At 36.3% G+C, this 19,660-nt stretch overlaps 31 non-coding genes across 31 annotated transcripts; all 31 read right to left on the reverse strand.

The window, feature by feature from the left end:
• Window positions 1-3: 3 nt before the first annotated feature.
• Window positions 4-76, reverse strand: TRNAR-ACG (transfer RNA arginine (anticodon ACG)). The gene has a single exon. It is a non-coding gene; the product is annotated as a tRNA-Arg (tRNA).
• Window positions 77-1,140: 1,064 nt separating this feature from the next.
• TRNAH-GUG (transfer RNA histidin (anticodon GUG)) lies at window positions 1,141-1,212 on the reverse strand. The gene has a single exon. It is a non-coding gene; the product is annotated as a tRNA-His (tRNA).
• An 8-nt stretch (window positions 1,213-1,220) lies between these two features.
• On the reverse strand, window positions 1,221-1,293 carry TRNAR-ACG (transfer RNA arginine (anticodon ACG)). The gene has a single exon. It is a non-coding gene; the product is annotated as a tRNA-Arg (tRNA).
• Window positions 1,294-2,358: 1,065 nt separating this feature from the next.
• TRNAH-GUG (transfer RNA histidin (anticodon GUG)) lies at window positions 2,359-2,430 on the reverse strand. The gene has a single exon. It is a non-coding gene; the product is annotated as a tRNA-His (tRNA).
• Window positions 2,431-2,437: 7 nt separating this feature from the next.
• On the reverse strand, window positions 2,438-2,510 carry TRNAR-ACG (transfer RNA arginine (anticodon ACG)). Its single transcript has one exon. It is a non-coding gene; the product is annotated as a tRNA-Arg (tRNA).
• A 1,065-nt stretch (window positions 2,511-3,575) lies between these two features.
• On the reverse strand, window positions 3,576-3,647 carry TRNAH-GUG (transfer RNA histidin (anticodon GUG)). Its single transcript has one exon. It is a non-coding gene; the product is annotated as a tRNA-His (tRNA).
• Window positions 3,648-3,655: 8 nt separating this feature from the next.
• On the reverse strand, window positions 3,656-3,728 carry TRNAR-ACG (transfer RNA arginine (anticodon ACG)). Its single transcript has one exon. It is a non-coding gene; the product is annotated as a tRNA-Arg (tRNA).
• Window positions 3,729-4,792: 1,064 nt separating this feature from the next.
• On the reverse strand, window positions 4,793-4,864 carry TRNAH-GUG (transfer RNA histidin (anticodon GUG)). Its single transcript has one exon. It is a non-coding gene; the product is annotated as a tRNA-His (tRNA).
• Window positions 4,865-4,872: 8 nt separating this feature from the next.
• Window positions 4,873-4,945, reverse strand: TRNAR-ACG (transfer RNA arginine (anticodon ACG)). The gene has a single exon. It is a non-coding gene; the product is annotated as a tRNA-Arg (tRNA).
• Window positions 4,946-6,010: 1,065 nt separating this feature from the next.
• TRNAH-GUG (transfer RNA histidin (anticodon GUG)) lies at window positions 6,011-6,082 on the reverse strand. The gene has a single exon. It is a non-coding gene; the product is annotated as a tRNA-His (tRNA).
• A 7-nt stretch (window positions 6,083-6,089) lies between these two features.
• Window positions 6,090-6,162, reverse strand: TRNAR-ACG (transfer RNA arginine (anticodon ACG)). Its single transcript has one exon. It is a non-coding gene; the product is annotated as a tRNA-Arg (tRNA).
• Window positions 6,163-7,227: 1,065 nt separating this feature from the next.
• Window positions 7,228-7,299, reverse strand: TRNAH-GUG (transfer RNA histidin (anticodon GUG)). Its single transcript has one exon. It is a non-coding gene; the product is annotated as a tRNA-His (tRNA).
• Window positions 7,300-7,307: 8 nt separating this feature from the next.
• Window positions 7,308-7,380, reverse strand: TRNAR-ACG (transfer RNA arginine (anticodon ACG)). The gene has a single exon. It is a non-coding gene; the product is annotated as a tRNA-Arg (tRNA).
• A 1,056-nt stretch (window positions 7,381-8,436) lies between these two features.
• On the reverse strand, window positions 8,437-8,508 carry TRNAH-GUG (transfer RNA histidin (anticodon GUG)). Its single transcript has one exon. It is a non-coding gene; the product is annotated as a tRNA-His (tRNA).
• An 8-nt stretch (window positions 8,509-8,516) lies between these two features.
• Window positions 8,517-8,589, reverse strand: TRNAR-ACG (transfer RNA arginine (anticodon ACG)). Its single transcript has one exon. It is a non-coding gene; the product is annotated as a tRNA-Arg (tRNA).
• Window positions 8,590-9,655: 1,066 nt separating this feature from the next.
• TRNAH-GUG (transfer RNA histidin (anticodon GUG)) lies at window positions 9,656-9,727 on the reverse strand. The gene has a single exon. It is a non-coding gene; the product is annotated as a tRNA-His (tRNA).
• An 8-nt stretch (window positions 9,728-9,735) lies between these two features.
• On the reverse strand, window positions 9,736-9,808 carry TRNAR-ACG (transfer RNA arginine (anticodon ACG)). Its single transcript has one exon. It is a non-coding gene; the product is annotated as a tRNA-Arg (tRNA).
• Window positions 9,809-10,852: 1,044 nt separating this feature from the next.
• On the reverse strand, window positions 10,853-10,925 carry TRNAR-ACG (transfer RNA arginine (anticodon ACG)). Its single transcript has one exon. It is a non-coding gene; the product is annotated as a tRNA-Arg (tRNA).
• Window positions 10,926-11,981: 1,056 nt separating this feature from the next.
• On the reverse strand, window positions 11,982-12,053 carry TRNAH-GUG (transfer RNA histidin (anticodon GUG)). Its single transcript has one exon. It is a non-coding gene; the product is annotated as a tRNA-His (tRNA).
• An 8-nt stretch (window positions 12,054-12,061) lies between these two features.
• On the reverse strand, window positions 12,062-12,134 carry TRNAC-ACA (transfer RNA cysteine (anticodon ACA)). The gene has a single exon. It is a non-coding gene; the product is annotated as a tRNA-Cys (tRNA).
• A 1,064-nt stretch (window positions 12,135-13,198) lies between these two features.
• TRNAH-GUG (transfer RNA histidin (anticodon GUG)) lies at window positions 13,199-13,270 on the reverse strand. The gene has a single exon. It is a non-coding gene; the product is annotated as a tRNA-His (tRNA).
• An 8-nt stretch (window positions 13,271-13,278) lies between these two features.
• On the reverse strand, window positions 13,279-13,351 carry TRNAR-ACG (transfer RNA arginine (anticodon ACG)). The gene has a single exon. It is a non-coding gene; the product is annotated as a tRNA-Arg (tRNA).
• Window positions 13,352-14,415: 1,064 nt separating this feature from the next.
• Window positions 14,416-14,487, reverse strand: TRNAH-GUG (transfer RNA histidin (anticodon GUG)). The gene has a single exon. It is a non-coding gene; the product is annotated as a tRNA-His (tRNA).
• Window positions 14,488-14,495: 8 nt separating this feature from the next.
• On the reverse strand, window positions 14,496-14,568 carry TRNAR-ACG (transfer RNA arginine (anticodon ACG)). The gene has a single exon. It is a non-coding gene; the product is annotated as a tRNA-Arg (tRNA).
• Window positions 14,569-15,541: 973 nt separating this feature from the next.
• On the reverse strand, window positions 15,542-15,613 carry TRNAH-GUG (transfer RNA histidin (anticodon GUG)). Its single transcript has one exon. It is a non-coding gene; the product is annotated as a tRNA-His (tRNA).
• An 8-nt stretch (window positions 15,614-15,621) lies between these two features.
• Window positions 15,622-15,694, reverse strand: TRNAR-ACG (transfer RNA arginine (anticodon ACG)). Its single transcript has one exon. It is a non-coding gene; the product is annotated as a tRNA-Arg (tRNA).
• A 1,056-nt stretch (window positions 15,695-16,750) lies between these two features.
• TRNAH-GUG (transfer RNA histidin (anticodon GUG)) lies at window positions 16,751-16,822 on the reverse strand. Its single transcript has one exon. It is a non-coding gene; the product is annotated as a tRNA-His (tRNA).
• An 8-nt stretch (window positions 16,823-16,830) lies between these two features.
• On the reverse strand, window positions 16,831-16,903 carry TRNAR-ACG (transfer RNA arginine (anticodon ACG)). The gene has a single exon. It is a non-coding gene; the product is annotated as a tRNA-Arg (tRNA).
• A 973-nt stretch (window positions 16,904-17,876) lies between these two features.
• Window positions 17,877-17,948, reverse strand: TRNAH-GUG (transfer RNA histidin (anticodon GUG)). Its single transcript has one exon. It is a non-coding gene; the product is annotated as a tRNA-His (tRNA).
• Window positions 17,949-17,956: 8 nt separating this feature from the next.
• On the reverse strand, window positions 17,957-18,029 carry TRNAR-ACG (transfer RNA arginine (anticodon ACG)). Its single transcript has one exon. It is a non-coding gene; the product is annotated as a tRNA-Arg (tRNA).
• A 1,136-nt stretch (window positions 18,030-19,165) lies between these two features.
• On the reverse strand, window positions 19,166-19,238 carry TRNAR-ACG (transfer RNA arginine (anticodon ACG)). The gene has a single exon. It is a non-coding gene; the product is annotated as a tRNA-Arg (tRNA).
• Between the last annotated feature and the right edge of the window lie 422 nt (window positions 19,239-19,660).

The following is a 19,660-nucleotide window of genomic DNA, read 5'->3' on the forward strand; positions in this document are numbered from 1 at the left end:
GGCCGAGCCAGGTAGGAGTCGAACCTACAATCTTCTGATTCGTAGTCAGACGCGTTATCCATTGCGCCACTGGCCCATGTTTGGATCTAATGGGATCTGCCTCAACAGGAAAAAAAAGATATCCATAATAAAACTAAATTGAGATACAAAAGAAGTGTTTTGCAAAGTTGTTTAATTATTTTATCTTATCACTAAAAGTTTAACCTTTCCTTAAGTATTTCCTTAACTACTTATATGGCACCAACAAATTCCGCAGAGCTGGAATTGAACTAATTCAACTTAAATGTACTTTATTAAACAAAAAAAAAATAAGCTATTGCACAATAACTGCTAAAAGAGATCACAAAACAATCTCTGAGATGCGTTTCACAATTTAACTGAGGAAGCTTTTTTAAGGGGGGAAATGTGTTTCAGAGATTGTTCCAAGTTGGATTCTTGAGTCATATTATATACCAAAATTTGGAAGCACCATGCGGGTTGGGTTGTCTCTAGGCAGGCAGACACCAGAGGCATTTCTGTGAGCTGAATTTCAAGACTCCTGTGCACAAGTGTAATTCTATATGGTATAATTTTATTAAGGTTTTACACTATACACATTTTTCCTGTTTTATTGTATGAATATATTATATGTACATATATGACCTGCCGGAAGTCTGTGCCTAGAGAAAAGGTGGATCTGATACCTATAAATAAGAAGAGGAGAGGGAGTCACCTATTTAAGAGTCCAATGCTTATAAACCAGAGCCAGATTGTGGGCTGTGGTTCATGTGAGTTGCCAATGCCTCTAGATGCTTTACTGCTTTATTAGATTTTTGGCTGTGTTAGTAAGTTGTCTCCACTATTATATCTTTTTCTATTTTTACTTTAGAGTTCAAAAGTTTGTTATTGTGTTTTTTTCTGGGATAATCACATTGTTCAATGTATTAAATCATGGTTGTTATATTGCAGTTGCGTTTACAATTTATAATTAGACTTTTAAAGGGGTACCAAGAATTAACACTTTGTTGTGATTTAGTGCAATATTAGATATTTGGCACTATTTACATTGTTTGCATTTTAAATATTGTTTAACTCTGACACTCACATGGTTAACAGTTGGGGTCAAAATGTACTTAGCGCTGAAGAGAAGGAAAATAGAGATGCCGTGACCCGGATTCGAACCGGGGTTGCTGCGGCCACAACGCAGAGTACTAACCACTATACGATCACGGCACAGCGGCCGAGCCAGGTAGGAGTCGAACCTACAATCTTCTGATTCGTAGTCAGACGCGTTATCCATTGCGCCACTGGCCCATGTTTGGATCTAATGGGATCTGCCTCAACAGGAAAAAAAAGATATCCATAATAAAACTAAATTGAGATACAAAAGAAGTGTTTTGCAAAGTTGTTTAATTATTTTATCTTATCACTAAAAGTTTAACCTTTCCTTAAGTATTTCCTTAACTACTTATATGGCACCAACAAATTCCGCAGAGCTGGAATTGAACTAATTCAACTTAAATGTACTTTATTAAACAAAAAAAAAAATAAGCTATTGCACAATAACTGCTAAAAGAGATCACAAAACAATCTCTGAGATGCGTTTCACAATTTAACTGAGGAAGCTTTTTTAAGGGGGGAAATGTGTTTCAGAGATTGTTCCAAGTTGGATTCTTGAGTCATATTATATACCAAAATTTGGAAGCACCATGCGGGTTGGGTTGTCTCTAGGCAGGCAGACACCAGAGGCATTTCTGTGAGCTGAATTTCAAGACTCCTGTGCACAAGTGTAATTCTATATGGTATAATTTTATTAAGGTTTTACACTATACACATTTTTCCTGTTTTATTGTATGAATATATTATATGTACATATATGACCTGCCGGAAGTCTGTGCCTAGAGAAAAGGTGGATCTGATACCTATAAATAAGAAGAGGAGAGGGAGTCACCTATTTAAGAGTCCAATGCTTATAAACCAGAGCCAGATTGTGGGCTGTGGTTCATGTGAGTTGCCAATGCCTCTAGATGCTTTACTGCTTTATTAGATTTTTGGCTGTGTTAGTAAGTTGTCTCCACTATTATATCTTTTTCTATTTTTACTTTAGAGTTCAAAAGTTTGTTATTGTGTTTTTTTCTGGGATAATCACATTGTTCAATGTATTAAATCATGGTTGTTATATTGCAGTTGCGTTTACAATTTATAATTAGACTTTTAAAGGGGTACCAAGAATTAACACTTTGTTGTGATTTAGTGCAATATTAGATATTTAGCACTATTTACATTGTTTGCATTTTTAATATTGTTTAACTCCGACACTCACATGGTTAACAGTTGGGGTCAAAATGTACTTAGCGCTGAAGAGAAGGAAAATAGAGATGCCGTGACCCGGATTCGAACCGGGGTTGCTGCGGCCACAACGCAGAGTACTAACCACTATACGATCACGGCACACGGCCAAGCCAGGTAGGAGTCGAACCTACAATCTTCTGATTCGTAGTCAGACGCGTTATCCATTGCGCCACTGGCCCATGTTTGGATCTAATGGGATCTGCCTCAACAGGAAAAAAAAGATATCCATAATAAAACTAAATTGAGATACAAAAGAAGTGTTTTGCAAAGTTGTTTAATTATTTTATCTTATCACTAAAAGTTTAACCTTTCCTTAAGTATTTCCTTAACTACTTATATGGCACCAACAAATTCCGCAGAGCTGGAATTGAACTAATTCAACTTAAATGTACTTTATTAAACAAAACAAAAAATAAGCTATTGCACAATAACTGCTAAAAGAGATCACAAAACAATCTCTGAGATGCGTTTCACAATTTAACTGAGGAAGCTTTTTTAAGGGGGGAAATGTGTTTCAGAGATTGTTCCAAGTTGGATTCTTGAGTCATATTATATACCAAAATTTGGAAGCACCATGCGGGTTGGGTTGTCTCTAGGCAGGCAGACACCAGAGGCATTTCTGTGAGCTGAATTTCAAGACTCCTGTGCACAAGTGTAATTCTATATGGTATAATTTTATTAAGGTTTTACACTATACACATTTTTCCTGTTTTATTGTATGAATATATTATATGTACATATATGACCTGCCGGAAGTCTGTGCCTAGAGAAAAGGTGGATCTGATACCTATAAATAAGAAGAGGAGAGGGAGTCACCTATTTAAGAGTCCAATGCTTATAAACCAGAGCCAGATTGTGGGCTGTGGTTCATGTGAGTTGCCAATGCCTCTAGATGCTTTACTGCTTTATTAGATTTTTGGCTGTGTTAGTAAGTTGTCTCCACTATTATATCTTTTTCTATTTTTACTTTAGAGTTCAAAAGTTTGTTATTGTGTTTTTTTCTGGGATAATCACATTGTTCAATGTATTAAATCATGGTTGTTATATTGCAGTTGCGTTTACAATTTATAATTAGACTTTTAAAGGGGTACCAAGAATTAACACTTTGTTGTGATTTAGTGCAATATTAGATATTTGGCACTATTTACATTGTTTGCATTTTAAATATTGTTTAACTCCGACACTCACATGGTTAACAGTTGGGGTCAAAATGTACTTAGCGCTGAAGAGAAGGAAAATAGAGATGCCGTGACCCGGATTCGAACCGGGGTTGCTGCGGCCACAACACAGAGTACTAACCACTATACGATCACGGCACAGCAGCCGAGCCAGGTAGGAGTCGAACCTACAATCTTCTGATTCGTAGTCAGACGCGTTATCCATTGCGCCACTGGCCCATGTTTGGATCTAATGGGATCTGCCTCAACAGGAAAAAAAAGATATCCATAATAAAACTAAATTGAGATACAAAAGAAGTGTTTTGCAAAGTTGTTTAATTATTTTATCTTATCACTAAAAGTTTAACCTTTCCTTAAGTATTTCCTTAACTACTTATATGGCACCAACAAATTCCGCAGAGCTGGAATTGAACTAATTCAACTTAAATGTACTTTATTAAACAAAAAAAAAATAAGCTATTGCACAATAACTGCTAAAAGAGATCACAAAACAATCTCTGAGATGCGTTTCACAATTTAACTGAGGAAGCTTTTTTAAGGGGGGAAATGTGTTTCAGAGATTGTTCCAAGTTGGATTCTTGAGTCATATTATATACCAAAATTTGGAAGCACCATGCGGGTTGGGTTGTCTCTAGGCAGGCAGACACCAGAGGCATTTCTGTGAGCTGAATTTCAAGACTCCTGTGCACAAGTGTAATTCTATATGGTATAATTTTATTAAGGTTTTACACTATTCACATTTTTCCTGTTTTATTGTATGAATATATTATATGTACATATATGACCTGCCGGAAGTCTGTGCCTAGAGAAAAGGTGGATCTGATACCTATAAATAAGAAGAGGAGAGGGAGTCACCTATTTAAGAGTCCAATGCTTATAAACCAGAGCCAGATTGTGGGCTGTGGTTCATGTGAGTTGCCAATGCCTCTAGATGCTTTACTGCTTTATTAGATTTTTGGCTGTGTTAGTAAGTTGTCTCCACTATTATATCTTTTTCTATTTTTACTTTAGAGTTCAAAAGTTTGTTATTGTGTTTTTTTCTGGGATAATCACATTGTTCAATGTATTAAATCATGGTTGTTATATTGCAGTTGCGTTTACAATTTATAATTAGACTTTTAAAGGGGTACCAAGAATTAACACTTTGTTGTGATTTAGTGCAATATTAGATATTTGGCACTATTTACATTGTTTGCATTTTAAATATTGTTTAACTCCGACACTCACATGGTTAACAGTTGGGGTCAAAATGTACTTAGCGCTGAAGAGAAGGAAAATAGAGATGCCGTGACCCGGATTCGAACCGGGGTTGCTGCGGCCACAACGCAGAGTACTAACCACTATACGATCACAGCACAGCGGCCGAGCCAGGTAGGAGTCGAACCTACAATCTTCTGATTCGTAGTCAGACGCGTTATCCATTGCGCCACTGGCCCATGTTTGGATCTAATGGGATCTGCCTCAACAGGAAAAAAAAGATATCCATAATAAAACTAAATTGAGATACAAAAGAAGTGTTTTGCAAAGTTGTTTAATTATTTTATCTTATCACTAAAAGTTTAACCTTTCCTTAAGTATTTCCTTAACTACTTATATGGCACCAACAAATTCCGCAGAGCTGGAATTGAACTAATTCAACTTAAATGTACTTTATTAAACAAAAAAAAAAATAAGCTATTGCACAATAACTGCTAAAAGAGATCACAAAACAATCTCTGAGATGCGTTTCACAATTTAACTGAGGAAGCTTTTTTAAGGGGGGAAATGTGTTTCAGAGATTGTTCCAAGTTGGATTCTTGAGTCATATTATATACCAAAATTTGGAAGCACCATGCGGGTTGGGTTGTCTCTAGGCAGGCAGACACCAGAGGCATTTCTGTGAGCTGAATTTCAAGACTCCTGTGCACAAGTGTAATTCTATATGGTATAATTTTATTAAGGTTTTACACTATACACATTTTTCCTGTTTTATTGTATGAATATATTATATGTACATATATGACCTGCCGGAAGTCTGTGCCTAGAGAAAAGGTGGATCTGATACCTATAAATAAGAAGAGGAGAGGGAGTCACCTATTTAAGAGTCCAATGCTTATAAACCAGAGCCAGATTGTGGGCTGTGGTTCATGTGAGTTGCCAATGCCTCTAGATGCTTTACTGCTTTATTAGATTTTTGGCTGTGTTAGTAAGTTGTCTCCACTATTATATCTTTTTCTATTTTTACTTTAGAGTTCAAAAGTTTGTTATTGTGTTTTTTTCTGGGATAATCACATTGTTCAATGTATTAAATCATGGTTGTTATATTGCAGTTGCGTTTACAATTTATAATTAGACTTTTAAAGGGGTACCAAGAATTAACACTTTGTTGTGATTTAGTGCAATATTAGATATTTAGCACTATTTACATTGTTTGCATTTTTAATATTGTTTAACTCCGACACTCACATGGTTAACAGTTGGGGTCAAAATGTACTTAGCGCTGAAGAGAAGGAAAATAGAGATGCCGTGACCCGGATTCGAACCGGGGTTGCTGCGGCCACAACGCAGAGTACTAACCACTATACGATCACGGCACACGGCCAAGCCAGGTAGGAGTCGAACCTACAATCTTCTGATTCGTAGTCAGACGCGTTATCCATTGCGCCACTGGCCCATGTTTGGATCTAATGGGATCTGCCTCAACAGGAAAAAAAAGATATCCATAATAAAACTAAATTGAGATACAAAAGAAGTGTTTTGCAAAGTTGTTTAATTATTTTATCTTATCACTAAAAGTTTAACCTTTCCTTAAGTATTTCCTTAACTACTTATATGGCACCAACAAATTCCGCAGAGCTGGAATTGAACTAATTCAACTTAAATGTACTTTATTAAACAAAACAAAAAATAAGCTATTGCACAATAACTGCTAAAAGAGATCACAAAACAATCTCTGAGATGCGTTTCACAATTTAACTGAGGAAGCTTTTTTAAGGGGGGAAATGTGTTTCAGAGATTGTTCCAAGTTGGATTCTTGAGTCATATTATATACCAAAATTTGGAAGCACCATGCGGGTTGGGTTGTCTCTAGGCAGGCAGACACCAGAGGCATTTCTGTGAGCTGAATTTCAAGACTCCTGTGCACAAGTGTAATTCTATATGGTATAATTTTATTAAGGTTTTACACTATACACATTTTTCCTGTTTTATTGTATGAATATATTATATGTACATATATGACCTGCCGGAAGTCTGTGCCTAGAGAAAAGGTGGATCTGATACCTATAAATAAGAAGAGGAGAGGGAGTCACCTATTTAAGAGTCCAATGCTTATAAACCAGAGCCAGATTGTGGGCTGTGGTTCATGTGAGTTGCCAATGCCTCTAGATGCTTTACTGCTTTATTAGATTTTTGGCTGTGTTAGTAAGTTGTCTCCACTATTATATCTTTTTCTATTTTTACTTTAGAGTTCAAAAGTTTGTTATTGTGTTTTTTTCTGGGATAATCACATTGTTCAATGTATTAAATCATGGTTGTTTTATTGCAGTTGCGTTTACAATTTATAATTAGACTTTTAAAGGGGTACCAAGAATTAACACTTTGTTGTGATTTAGTGCAATATTAGATATTTAGCACTATTTACATTGTTTGCATTTTAAATATTGTTTAACTCCGACACTCACATGGTTAACAGTTGGGGTCAAAATGTACTTAGCGCTGAAGAGAAGGAAAATAGAGATGCCGTGACCCGGATTCGAACCGGGGTTGCTGCGGCCACAACGCAGAGTACTAACCACTATACGATCACAGCACAGCGGCCGAGCCAGGTAGGAGTCGAACCTACAATCTTCTGATTCGTAGTCAGACGCGTTATCCATTGCGCCACTGGCCCATGTTTGGATCTAATGGGATCTGCCTCAACAGGAAAAAAAAGATATCCATAATAAAACTAAATTGAGATACAAAAGAAGTGTTTTGCAAAGTTGTTTAATTATTTTATCTTATCACTAAAAGTTTAACCTTTCCTTAAGTATTTCCTTAACTACTTATATGGCACCAACAAATTCCGCAGAGCTGGAATTGAACTAATTCAACTTAAATGTACTTTATTAAACAAACAAAAAAAAAAGCTATTGCACAATAACTGCTAAAAGAGATCACAAAACAATCTCTGAGATGCGTTTCACAATTTAACTGAGGAAGCTTTTTTAAGGGGGGAAATGTGTTTCAGAGATTGTTCCAAGTTGGATTCTTGAGTCATATTATATACCAAAATTTGGAAGCACCATGCGGGTTGGGTTGTCTCTAGGCAGGCAGACACCAGAGGCATTTCTGTGAGCTGAATTTCAAGACTCCTGTGCACAAGTGTAATTCTATATGGTATAATTTTATTAAGGTTTTACACTATACACATTTTTCCTGTTTTATTGTATGAATATATTATATGTACATATATGACCTGCCGGAAGTCTGTGCCTAGAGAAAAGGTGGATCTGATACCTATAAATAAGAAGAGGAGAGGGAGTCACCTATTTAAGAGTCCAATGCTTATAAACCAGAGCCAGATTGTGGGCTGTGGTTCATGTGAGTTGCCAATGCCTCTAGATGCTTTACTGCTTTATTAGATTTTTGGCTGTGTTAGTAAGTTGTCTCCACTATTATATCTTTTTCTATTTTTACTTTAGAGTTCAAAAGTTTGTTATTGTGTTTTTTTCTGGGATAATCACATTGTTCAATGTATTAAATCATGGTTGTTATATTGCAGTTGCGTTTACAATTTATAATTAGACTTTTAAAGGGGTACCAAGAATTAACACTTTGTTGTGATTTAGTGCAATATTAGATATTTAGCACTATTTACATTTTAAATATTGTTTAACTCCGACACTCACATGGTTAACAGTTGGGGTCAAAATGTACTTAGCGCTGAAGAGAAGGAAAATAGAGATGCCGTGACCCGGATTCGAACCGGGGTTGCTGCGGCCACAACGCAGAGTACTAACCACTATACGATCACAGCACAGCGGCCGAGCCAGGTAGGAGTCGAACCTACAATCTTCTGATTCGTAGTCAGACGCGTTATCCATTGCGCCACTGGCCCATGTTTGGATCTAATGGGATCTGCCTCAACAGGAAAAAAAAGATATCCATAATAAAACTAAATTGAGATACAAAAGAAGTGTTTTGCAAAGTTGTTTAATTATTTTATCTTATCACTAAAAGTTTAACCTTTCCTTAAGTATTTCCTTAACTACTTATATGGCACCAACAAATTCCGCAGAGCTGGAATTGAACTAATTCAACTTAAATGTACTTTATTAAACAAACAAAAAAAAAAAGCTATTGCACAATAACTGCTAAAAGAGATCACAAAACAATCTCTGAGATGCGTTTCACAATTTAACTGAGGAAGCTTTTTTAAGGGGGGAAATGTGTTTCAGAGATTGTTCCAAGTTGGATTCTTGAGTCATATTATATACCAAAATTTGGAAGCACCATGCGGGTCGGGATGTCTCTAGGCAGGCAGACACCAGAGGCATTTCTGTGAGCTGAATTTCAAGACTCCTGTGCACAAGTGTAATTCTATATGGTATAATTTTATTAAGGTTTTACACTATACACATTTTTCCTGTTTTATTGTATGAATATATTATATGTACATATATGACCTGCCGGAAGTCTGTGCCTAGAGAAAAGGTGGATCTGATACCTATAAATAAGAAGAGGAGAGGGAGTCACCTATTTAAGAGTCCAATGCTTATAAACCAGAGCCAGATTGTGGGCTGTGGTTCATGTGAGTTGCCAATGCCTCTAGATGCTTTACTGCTTTATTAGATTTTTGGCTGTGTTAGTAAGTTGTCTCCACTATTATATCTTTTTCTATTTTTACTTTAGAGTTCAAAAGTTTGTTATTGTGTTTTTTTCTGGGATAATCACATTGTTCAATGTATTAAATCATGGTTGTTATATTGCAGTTGCGTTTACAATTTATAATTAGACTTTTAAAGGGGTACCAAGAATTAACACTTTGTTGTGATTTAGTGCAATATTAGATATTTAGCACTATTTACATTGTTTGCATTTTAAATATTGTTTAACTCCGACACTCACATGGTTAACAGTTGGGGTCAAAATGTACTTAGCGCTGAAGAGAAGGAAAATAGAGATGCCGTGACCCGGATTCGAACCGGGGTTGCTGCGGCCACAACGCAGAGTACTAACCACTATACGATCACGGCACAGCGGCCGAGCCAGGTAGGAGTTGAACCTACAATCTTCTGATTCGTAGTCAGACGCGTTATCCATTGCGCCACTGGCCCATGTTTGGTTCTAATGGGATCTGCCTCAACAGGAAAAAAAAGATATCCATAATAAAACTAAATTGAGATACAAAAGAAGTGTTTTGCAAAGTTGTTTAATTATTTTATCTTATCACTAAAAGTTTAACCTTTCCTTAAGTATTTCCTTAACTACTTATATGGCACCAACAAATTCCGCAGAGCTGGAATTGAACTAATTCAACTTAAATGTACTTTATTAAACAAAAAAAAAAATAAGCTATTGCACAATAACTGCTAAAAGAGATCACAAAACAATCTCTGAGATGCGTTTCACAATTTAACTGAGGAAGCTTTTTTAAGGGGGGAAATGTGTTTCAGAGATTGTTCCAGGTTGGATTCTTGAGTCATATTATATACCAAAATTTGGAAGCACCATGCGGGTTGGGTTGTCTCTAGGCAGGCAGACACCAGAGGCATTTCTGTGAGCTATATATATTATATGTACATATATGACCTGCCGGAAGTCTGTGCCTAGAGAAAAGGTGGATCTGATACCTATAAATAAGAAGAGGAGAGGGAGTCACCTATTTAAGAGTCCAATGCTTATAAACCAGAGCCAGATTGTGGGCTGTGGTTCATGTGAGTTGCCAATGCCTCTAGATGCTTTACTGCTTTATTAGATTTTTGGCTGTGTTAGTAAGTTGTCTCCACTATTATATCTTTTTCTATTTTTACTTTAGAGTTCAAAAGTTTGTTATTGTGTTTTTTTCTGGGATAATCACATTGTTCAATGTATTAAATCATGGTTGTTATATTGCAGTTGCGTTTACAATTTATAATTAGACTTTTAAAGGGGTACCAAGAATTAACACTTTGTTGTGATTTAGTGCAATATTAGATATTTAGCACTATTTACATTTTAAATATTGTTTAACTCCGACACTCACATGGTTAACAGTTGGGGTCAAAATGTACTTAGCGCTGAAGAGAAGGAAAATAGAGATGCCGTGACCCGGATTCGAACCGGGGTTGCTGCGGCCACAACGCAGAGTACTAACCACTATTCGATCACGGCACAGCGGCCGAGCCAGGTAGGAGTCGAACCTACAATCTTCTGATTCGTAGTCAGACGCGTTATCCATTGCGCCACTGGCCCATGTTTGGGTCTAATGGGATCTGCCTCAACAGGAAAAAAAAGATATCCATAATAAAACTAAATTGAGATACAAAAGAAGTGTTTTGCAAAGTTGTTTAATTATTTTATCTTATCACTAAAAGTTTAACCTTTCCTTAAGTATTTCCTTAACTACTTATATGGCACCAACAAATTCCGCAGAGCTGGAATTGAACTAATTCAACTTAAATGTACTTTATTAAACAAAAAAAAAAATAAGCTATTGCACAATAACTGCTAAAAGAGATCACAAAACAATCTCTGAGATGCGTTTCACAATTTAACTGAGGAAGCTTTTTTAAGGGGGGAAATGTGTTTCAGAGATTGTTCCAAGTTGGATTCTTGAGTCATATTATATACCAAAATTTGGAAGCACCATGCGGGTTGGGTTGTCTCTAGGCAGGCAGACACCAGAGGCATTTCTGTGAGCTGAATTTCAAGACTCCTGTGCACAAGTGTAATTCTATATGGTATAATTTTATTAAGGTTTTACACTATACACATTTTTCCTGTTTTATTGTATGAATATATTATATGTACATATATGACCTGCCGGAAGTCTGTGCCTAGAGAAAAGGTGGATCTGATACCTATAAATAAGAAGAGGAGAGGGAGTCACCTATTTAAGAGTCCAATGCTTATAAACCAGAGCCAGATTGTGGGCTGTGGTTCATGTGAGTTGCCAATGCCTCTAGATGCTTTACTGCTTTATTAGATTTTTGGCTGTGTTAGTAAGTTGTCTCCACTATTATATCTTTTTCTATTTTTACTTTAGAGTTCAAAAGTTTGTTATTGTGTTTTTTTCTGGGATAATCACATTGTTCAATGTATTAAATCATGGTTGTTATATTGCAGTTGCGTTTACAATTTATAATTAGACTTTTAAAGGGGTACCAAGAATTAACACTTTGTTGTGATTTAGTGCAATATTAGATATTTAGCACTATTTACATTTTAAATATTGTTTAACTCCGACACTCACATGGTTAACAGTTGGGGTCAAAATGTACTTAGCGCTGAAGAGAAGGAAAATAGAGATGCCGTGACCCGGATTCGAACCGGGGTTGCTGCGGCCACAACGCAGAGTACTAACCACTATACGATCACGGCACAGCGGCCAAGCCAGGTAGGAGTCGAACCTACAATCTTCTGATTTGTAGTCAGACGCGTTATCCATTGCGCCACTGGCCCATGTTTGGATCTAATGGGATCTGCCTCAACAGGAAAAAAAAGATATCCATAATAAAACTAAATTGAGATACAAAAGAAGTGTTTTGCAAAGTTGTTTAATTATTTTATCTTATCACTAAAAGTTTAACCTTTCCTTAAGTATTTCCTTAACTACTTATATGGCACCAACAAATTCCGCAGAGCTGGAATTGAACTAATTCAACTTAAATGTACTTTATTAAAGAAAAAAAAAATAAGCTATTGCACAATAACTGCTAAAAGAGATCACAAAACAATCTCTGAGATGTGTTTCACAATTTAACTGAGGATGCTTTTTTAAGGGGGGAAATGTGTTTCAGAGATTGTTCCAAGTTGGATTCTTGAGTCATATTATATACCAAAATTTGGAAGCACCATGCGGGTTGGGTTGTCTCTAGGCAGGCAGGCACCAGAGGCATTTCTGTGAGCTGAATTTTAAGACTCCTGTGCACAAGTGTAATTCTATATGGTATAATTTTATTAAGGTTTTACACTATACACATTTTTCCTGTTTTATTGTATGAATATATTATATGTACATATATGACCTGCCGGAAGTCTGTGCCTAGAGAAAAGGTGGATCTGATACCTATAAATAAGAAGAGGAGAGGGAGTCACCTATTTAAGAGTCCAATGCTTATAAACCAGAGCCAGATTGTGGGCTGTGGTTCATGTGAGTTGCCAATGCCTCTAGATGCTTTACTGCTTTATTAGATTTTTGGCTGTGTTAGTAAGTTGTCTCCACTATTATATCTTTTTCTATTTTTACTTTAGAGTTCAAAAGTTTGTTATTGTGTTTTTTTCTGGGATAATCACATTGTTCAATGTATTAAATCATGGTTGTTATATTGCAGTTGCGTTTACAATTTATAATTAGACTTTTAAAGGGGTACCAAGAATTAACACTTTGTTGTGATTTAGTGCAATATTAGATATTTAGCACTATTTACATTGTTTGCATTTTAAATATTGTTTAACTCCGACACTCACATGGTTAACAGTTGGGGTCAAAATGTACTTAGCGCTGAAGAGAAGGAAAATAGAGATGCCGTGACCCGGATTCGAACCGGGGTTGCTGCGGCCACAACGCAGAGTACTAACCACTATACGATCACGGCACAGCGGCCGAGCCAGGTAGGAGTCGAACCTACAATCTTCTGATTCGTAGTCAGACGCGTTATCCATTGTGCCACTGGCCCATGTTTGGATCTAATGGGATCTGCCTCAACAGGAAAAAAAAGATATCCATAATAAAACTAAATTGAGATACAAAAGAAGTGTTTTGCAAAGTTGTTTAATTATTTTATCTTATCACTAAAAGTTTAACCTTTCCTTAAGTATTTCCTTAACTACTTATATGGCACCAACAAATTCCGCAGAGCTGGAATTGAACTAATTCAACTTAAATGTACTTTATTAAACAAAAAAAAAATAAGCTATTGCACAATAACTGCTAAAAGAGATCACAAAACAATCTCTGAGATGCGTTTCACAATTTAACTGAGGAAGCTTTTTTAAGGGGGGAAATGTGTTTCAGAGATTGTTCCAAGTTGGATTCTTGAGTCATATTATATACCAAAATTTGGAAGCACCATGCGGGTTGGGTTGTCTCTAGGCAGGCAGACACCAGAGGCATTTCTGTGAGCTGAATTTCAAGACTCCTGTGCACAAGTGTAATTCTATATGGTATAATTTTATTAAGGTTTTACACTATACACATTTTTCCTGTTTTATTGTATGAATATATTATATGTACATATATGACCTGCCGGAAGTCTGTGCCTAGAGAAAAGGTGGATCTGATACCTATAAATAAGAAGAGGAGAGGGAGTCACCTATTTAAGAGTCCAATGCTTATAAACCAGAGCCAGATTGTGGGCTGTGGTTCATGTGAGTTGCCAATGCCTCTAGATGCTTTACTGCTTTATTAGATTTTTGGCTGTGTTAGTAAGTTGTCTCCACTATTATATCTTTTTCTATTTTTACTTTAGAGTTCAAAAGTTTGTTATTGTGTTTTTTTCTGGGATAATCACATTGTTCAATGTATTAAATCATGGTTGTTATATTGCAGTTGCGTTTACAATTTATAATTAGACTTTTAAAGGGGTACCAAGAATTAACACTTTGTTGTGATTTAGTGCAATATTAGATATTTAGCACTATTTACATTGTTTGCATTTTAAATATTGTTTAACTCCGACACTCACATGGTTAACAGTTGGGGTCAAAATGTACTTAGCGCTGAAGATAAGGAAAATAGAGATGCCGTGACCCGGATTCGAACCGGGGTTGCTGCGGCCACAACGCAGAGTACTAACCACTATACGATCACGGCACAGCGGCCGAGCCAGGTAGGAGTTGAACCTACAATCTTCTGATTCGTAGTCAGACGCGTTATCCATTGCGCCACTGGCCCATGTTTGGATCTAATGGGATCTGCCTCAACAGGAAAAAAAAGATATCCATAATAAAACTAAATTGAGATACAAAAGAAGTGTTTTGCTAAGTTGTTTAATTATTTTATCTTATCACTAAAAGTTTAACCTTTCCTTAAGTATTTCCTTAACTACTTATATGGCACCAACAAATTCCGCAGAGCTGGAATTGAACTAATTCAACTTAAATGTACTTTATTAAACAAAAAAAAAAATAAGCTATTGCACAATAACTGCTAAAAGAGATCACAAAACAATCTCTGAGATGCGTTTCACAATTTAACTGAGGAAGCTTTTTTAAGGGGGGAAATGTGTTTCAGAGATTGTTCCAAGTTGGATTCTTGAGTCATATTATATACCAAAATTTGGAAGCACCATGCGGGTTGGGTTGTCTCTAGGCAGGCAGACACCAGAGGCATTTCTGTGAGCTATATATATTATATGTACATATGTGACCTGCCGGAAGTCTGTGCCTAGAGAAAAGGTGGATCTGATACCTATAAATAAGAAGAGGAGAGGGAGTCACCTATTTAAGAGTCCAATGCTTATAAACCAGAGCCAGATTGTGGGCTGTGGTTCATGTGAGTTGCCAATGCCTCTAGATGCTTTACTGCTTTATTAGATTTTTGGCTGTGTTAGTAAGTTGTCTCCACTATTATATCTTTTTCTATTTTTACTTTAGAGTTCAAAAGTTTGTTATTGTGTTTTTTTCTGGGATAATCACATTGTTCAATGTATTAAATCATGGTTGTTATATTGCAGTTGCGTTTACAATTTATAATTAGACTTTTAAAGGGGTACCAAGAATTAACACTTTGTTGTGATTTAGTGCAATATTAGATATTTAGCACTATTTACATTGTTTGCATTTTAAATATTGTTTAACTCCGACACTCACATGGTTAACAGTTGGGGTCAAAATGTACTTAGCGCTGAAGAGAAGGAAAATAGAGATGCCGTGACCCGGATTCGAACCGGGGTTGCTGCGGCCACAACGCAGAGTACTAACCACTATACGATCACGGCACAGCGGCCGAGCCAGGTAGGAGTCGAACCTACAATCTTCTGATTCGTAGTCAGACGCGTTATCCATTGCGCCACTGGCCCATGTTTGGGTCTAATGGGATCTGCCTCAACAGGAAAAAAAAGATATCCATAATAAAACTAAATTGAGATACAAAAGAAGTGTTTTGCAAAGTTGTTTAATTATTTTATCTTATCACTAAAAGTTTAACCTTTCCTTAAGTATTTCCTTAACTACTTATATGGCACCAACAAATTCCGCAGAGCTGGAATTGAACTAATTCAACTTAAATGTACTTTATTAAACAAAAAAAAAAATAAGCTATTGCACAATAACTGCTAAAAGAGATCACAAAACAATCTCTGAGATGCGTTTCACAATTTAACTGAGGAAGCTTTTTTAAGGGGGGAAATGTGTTTCAGAGATTGTTCCAAGTTGGATTCTTGAGTCATATTATATACCAAAATTTGGAAGCACCATGCGGGTTGGGTTGTCTCTAGGCAGGCAGACACCAGAGGCATTTCTGTGAGCTGAATTTCAAGACTCCTGTGCACAAGTGTAATTCTATATGGTATAATTTTATTAAGGTTTTACACTATACACATTTTTCCTGTTTTATTGTATGAATATATTATATGTACATATATGACCTGCCGGAAGTCTGTGCCTAGAGAAAAGGTGGATCTGATACCTATAAATAAGAAGAGGAGAGGGAGTCACCTATTTAAGAGTCCAATGCTTATAAACCAGAGCCAGATTGTGGGCTGTGGTTCATGTGAGTTGCCAATGCCTCTAGATGCTTTACTGCTTTATTAGATTTTTGGCTGTGTTAGTAAGTTGTCTCCACTATTATATCTTTTTCTATTTTTACTTTAGAGTTCAAAAGTTTGTTATTGTGTTTTTTTCTGGGATAATCACATTGTTCAATGTATTAAATCATGGTTGTTATATTGCAGTTGCGTTTACAATTTATAATTAGACTTTTAAAGGGGTACCAAGAATTAACACTTTGTTGTGATTTAGTGCAATATTAGATATTTAGCACTATTTACATTTTAAATATTGTTTAACTCCGACACTCACATGGTTAACAGTTGGGGTCAAAATGTACTTAGCGCTGAAGAGAAGGAAAATAGAGATGCCGTGACCCGGATTCGAACCGGGGTTGCTGCGGCCACAACGCAGAGTACTAACCACTATACGATCACGGCACAGCGGCCGAGCCAGGTAGGAGTTGAACCTACAATCTTCTGATTCGTAGTCAGACGCGTTATCCATTGCGCCACTGGCCCATGTTTGGATCTAATGGGATCTGCCTCAACAGGAAAAAAAAGATATCCATAATAAAACTAAATTGAGATACAAAAGAAGTGTTTTGCAAAGTTGTTTAATTATTTTATCTTATCACTAAAAGTTTAACCTTTCCTTAAGTATTTCCTTAACTACTTATATGGCACCAACAAATTCCGCAGAGCTGGAATTGAACTAATTCAACTTAAATGTACTTTATTAAACAAAAAAAAAAATAAGCTATTGCACAATAACTGCTAAAAGAGATCACAAAACAATCTCTGAGATGCGTTTCACAATTTAACTGAGGAAGCTTTTTTAAGGGGGGAAATGTGTTTCAGAGATTGTTCCAAGTTGGATTCTTGAGTCATATTATATACCAAAATTTGGAAGCACCATGCGGGTTGGGTTGTCTCTAGGCAGGCAGACACCAGAGGCATTTCTGTGAGCTATATATATTATATGTACATATGTGACCTGCCGGAAGTCTGTGCCTAGAGAAAAGGTGGATCTGATACCTATAAATAAGAAGAGGAGAGGGAGTCACCTATTTAAGAGTCCAATGCTTATAAACCAGAGCCAGATTGTGGGCTGTGGTTCATGTGAGTTGCCAATGCCTCTAGATGCTTTACTGCTTTATTAGATTTTTGGCTGTGTTAGTAAGTTGTCTCCACTATTATATCTTTTTCTATTTTTACTTTAGAGTTCAAAAGTTTGTTATTGTGTTTTTTTCTGGGATAATCACATTGTTCAATGTATTAAATCATGGTTGTTATATTGCAGTTGCGTTTACAATTTATAATTAGACTTTTAAAGGGGTACCAAGAATTAACACTTTGTTGTGATTTAGTGCAATATTAGATATTTAGCACTATTTACATTGTTTGCATTTTAAATATTGTTTAACTCCGACACTCACATGGTTAACAGTTGGGGTCAAAATGTACTTAGCGCTGAAGAGAAGGAAAATAGAGATGCCGTGACCCGGATTCGAACCGGGGTTGCTGCGGCCACAACGCAGAGTACTAACCACTATACGATCACGGCACAGCGGCCGAGCCAGGTAGGAGTCGAACCTACAATCTTCTGATTCGTAGTCAGACGCGTTATCCATTGCGCCACTGGCCCATGTTTGGGTCTAATGGGATCTGCCTCAACAGGAAAAAAAAGATATCCATAATAAAACTAAATTGAGATACAAAAGAAGTGTTTTGCAAAGTTGTTTAATTATTTTATCTTATCACTAAAAGTTTAACCTTTCCTTAAGTATTTCCTTAACTACTTATATGGCACCAACAAATTCCGCAGAGCTGGAATTGAACTAATTCAACTTAAATGTACTTTATTAAACAAAAAAAAAAATAAGCTATTGCACAATAACTGCTAAAAGAGATCACAAAACAATCTCTGAGATGCGTTTCACAATTTAACTGAGGAAGCTTTTTTAAGGGGGGAAATGTGTTTCAGAGATTGTTCCAAGTTGGATTCTTGAGTCATATTATATACCAAAATTTGGAAGCACCATGCGGGTTGGGTTGTCTCTAGGCAGGCAGACACCAGAGGCATTTCTGTGAGCTGAATTTCAAGACTCCTGTGCACAAGTGTAATTCTATATGGTATAATTTTATTAAGGTTTTACACTATACACATTTTTCCTGTTTTATTGTATGAATATATTATATGTACATATATGACCTGCCGGAAGTCTGTGCCTAGAGAAAAGGTGGATCTGATACCTATAAATAAGAAGAGGAGAGGGAGTCACCTATTTAAGAGTCCAATGCTTATAAACCAGAGCCAGATTGTGGGCTGTGGTTCATGTGAGTTGCCAATGCCTCTAGATGCTTTACTGCTTTATTAGATTTTTGGCTGTGTTAGTAAGTTGTCTCCACTATTATATCTTTTTCTATTTTTACTTTAGAGTTCAAAAGTTTGTTATTGTGTTTTTTTCTGGGATAATCACATTGTTCAATGTATTAAATCATGGTTGTTATATTGCAGTTGCGTTTACAATTTATAATTAGACTTTTAAAGGGGTACCAAGAATTAACACTTTGTTGTGATTTAGTGCAATATTAGATATTTAGCACTATTTACATTTTAAATATTGTTTAACTCCGACACTCACATGGTTAACAGTTGGGGTCAAAATGTACTTAGCGCTGAAGAGAAGGAAAATAGAGATGCCGTGACCCGGATTCGAACCGGGGTTGCTGCGGCCACAACGCAGAGTACTAACCACTATTCGATCACGGCACAGCGGCCGAGCCAGGTAGGAGTCGAACCTACAATCTTCTGATTCGTAGTCAGACGCGTTATCCATTGCGCCACTGGCCCATGTTTGGGTCTAATGGGATCTGCCTCAACAGGAAAAAAAAGATATCCATAATAAAACTAAATTGAGATACAAAAGAAGTGTTTTGCAAAGTTGTTTAATTATTTTATCTTATCACTAAAAGTTTAACCTTTCCTTAAGTATTTCCTTAACTACTTATATGGCACCAACAAATTCCGCAGAGCTGGAATTGAACTAATTCAACTTAAATGTACTTTATTAAACAAAAAAAAAAATAAGCTATTGCACAATAACTGCTAAAAGAGATCACAAAACAATCTCTGAGATGCGTTTCACAATTTAACTGAGGAAGCTTTTTTAAGGGGGGAAATGTGTTTCAGAGATTGTTCCAAGTTGGATTCTTGAGTCATATTATATACCAAAATTTGGAAGCACCATGCGGGTTGGGTTGTCTCTAGGCAGG

Source organism: Pelobates fuscus, chromosome 3, assembly GCF_036172605.1.
Source record: "Pelobates fuscus isolate aPelFus1 chromosome 3, aPelFus1.pri, whole genome shotgun sequence".
Classification (NCBI taxonomy): domain Eukaryota; kingdom Metazoa; phylum Chordata; class Amphibia; order Anura; family Pelobatidae; genus Pelobates; species Pelobates fuscus.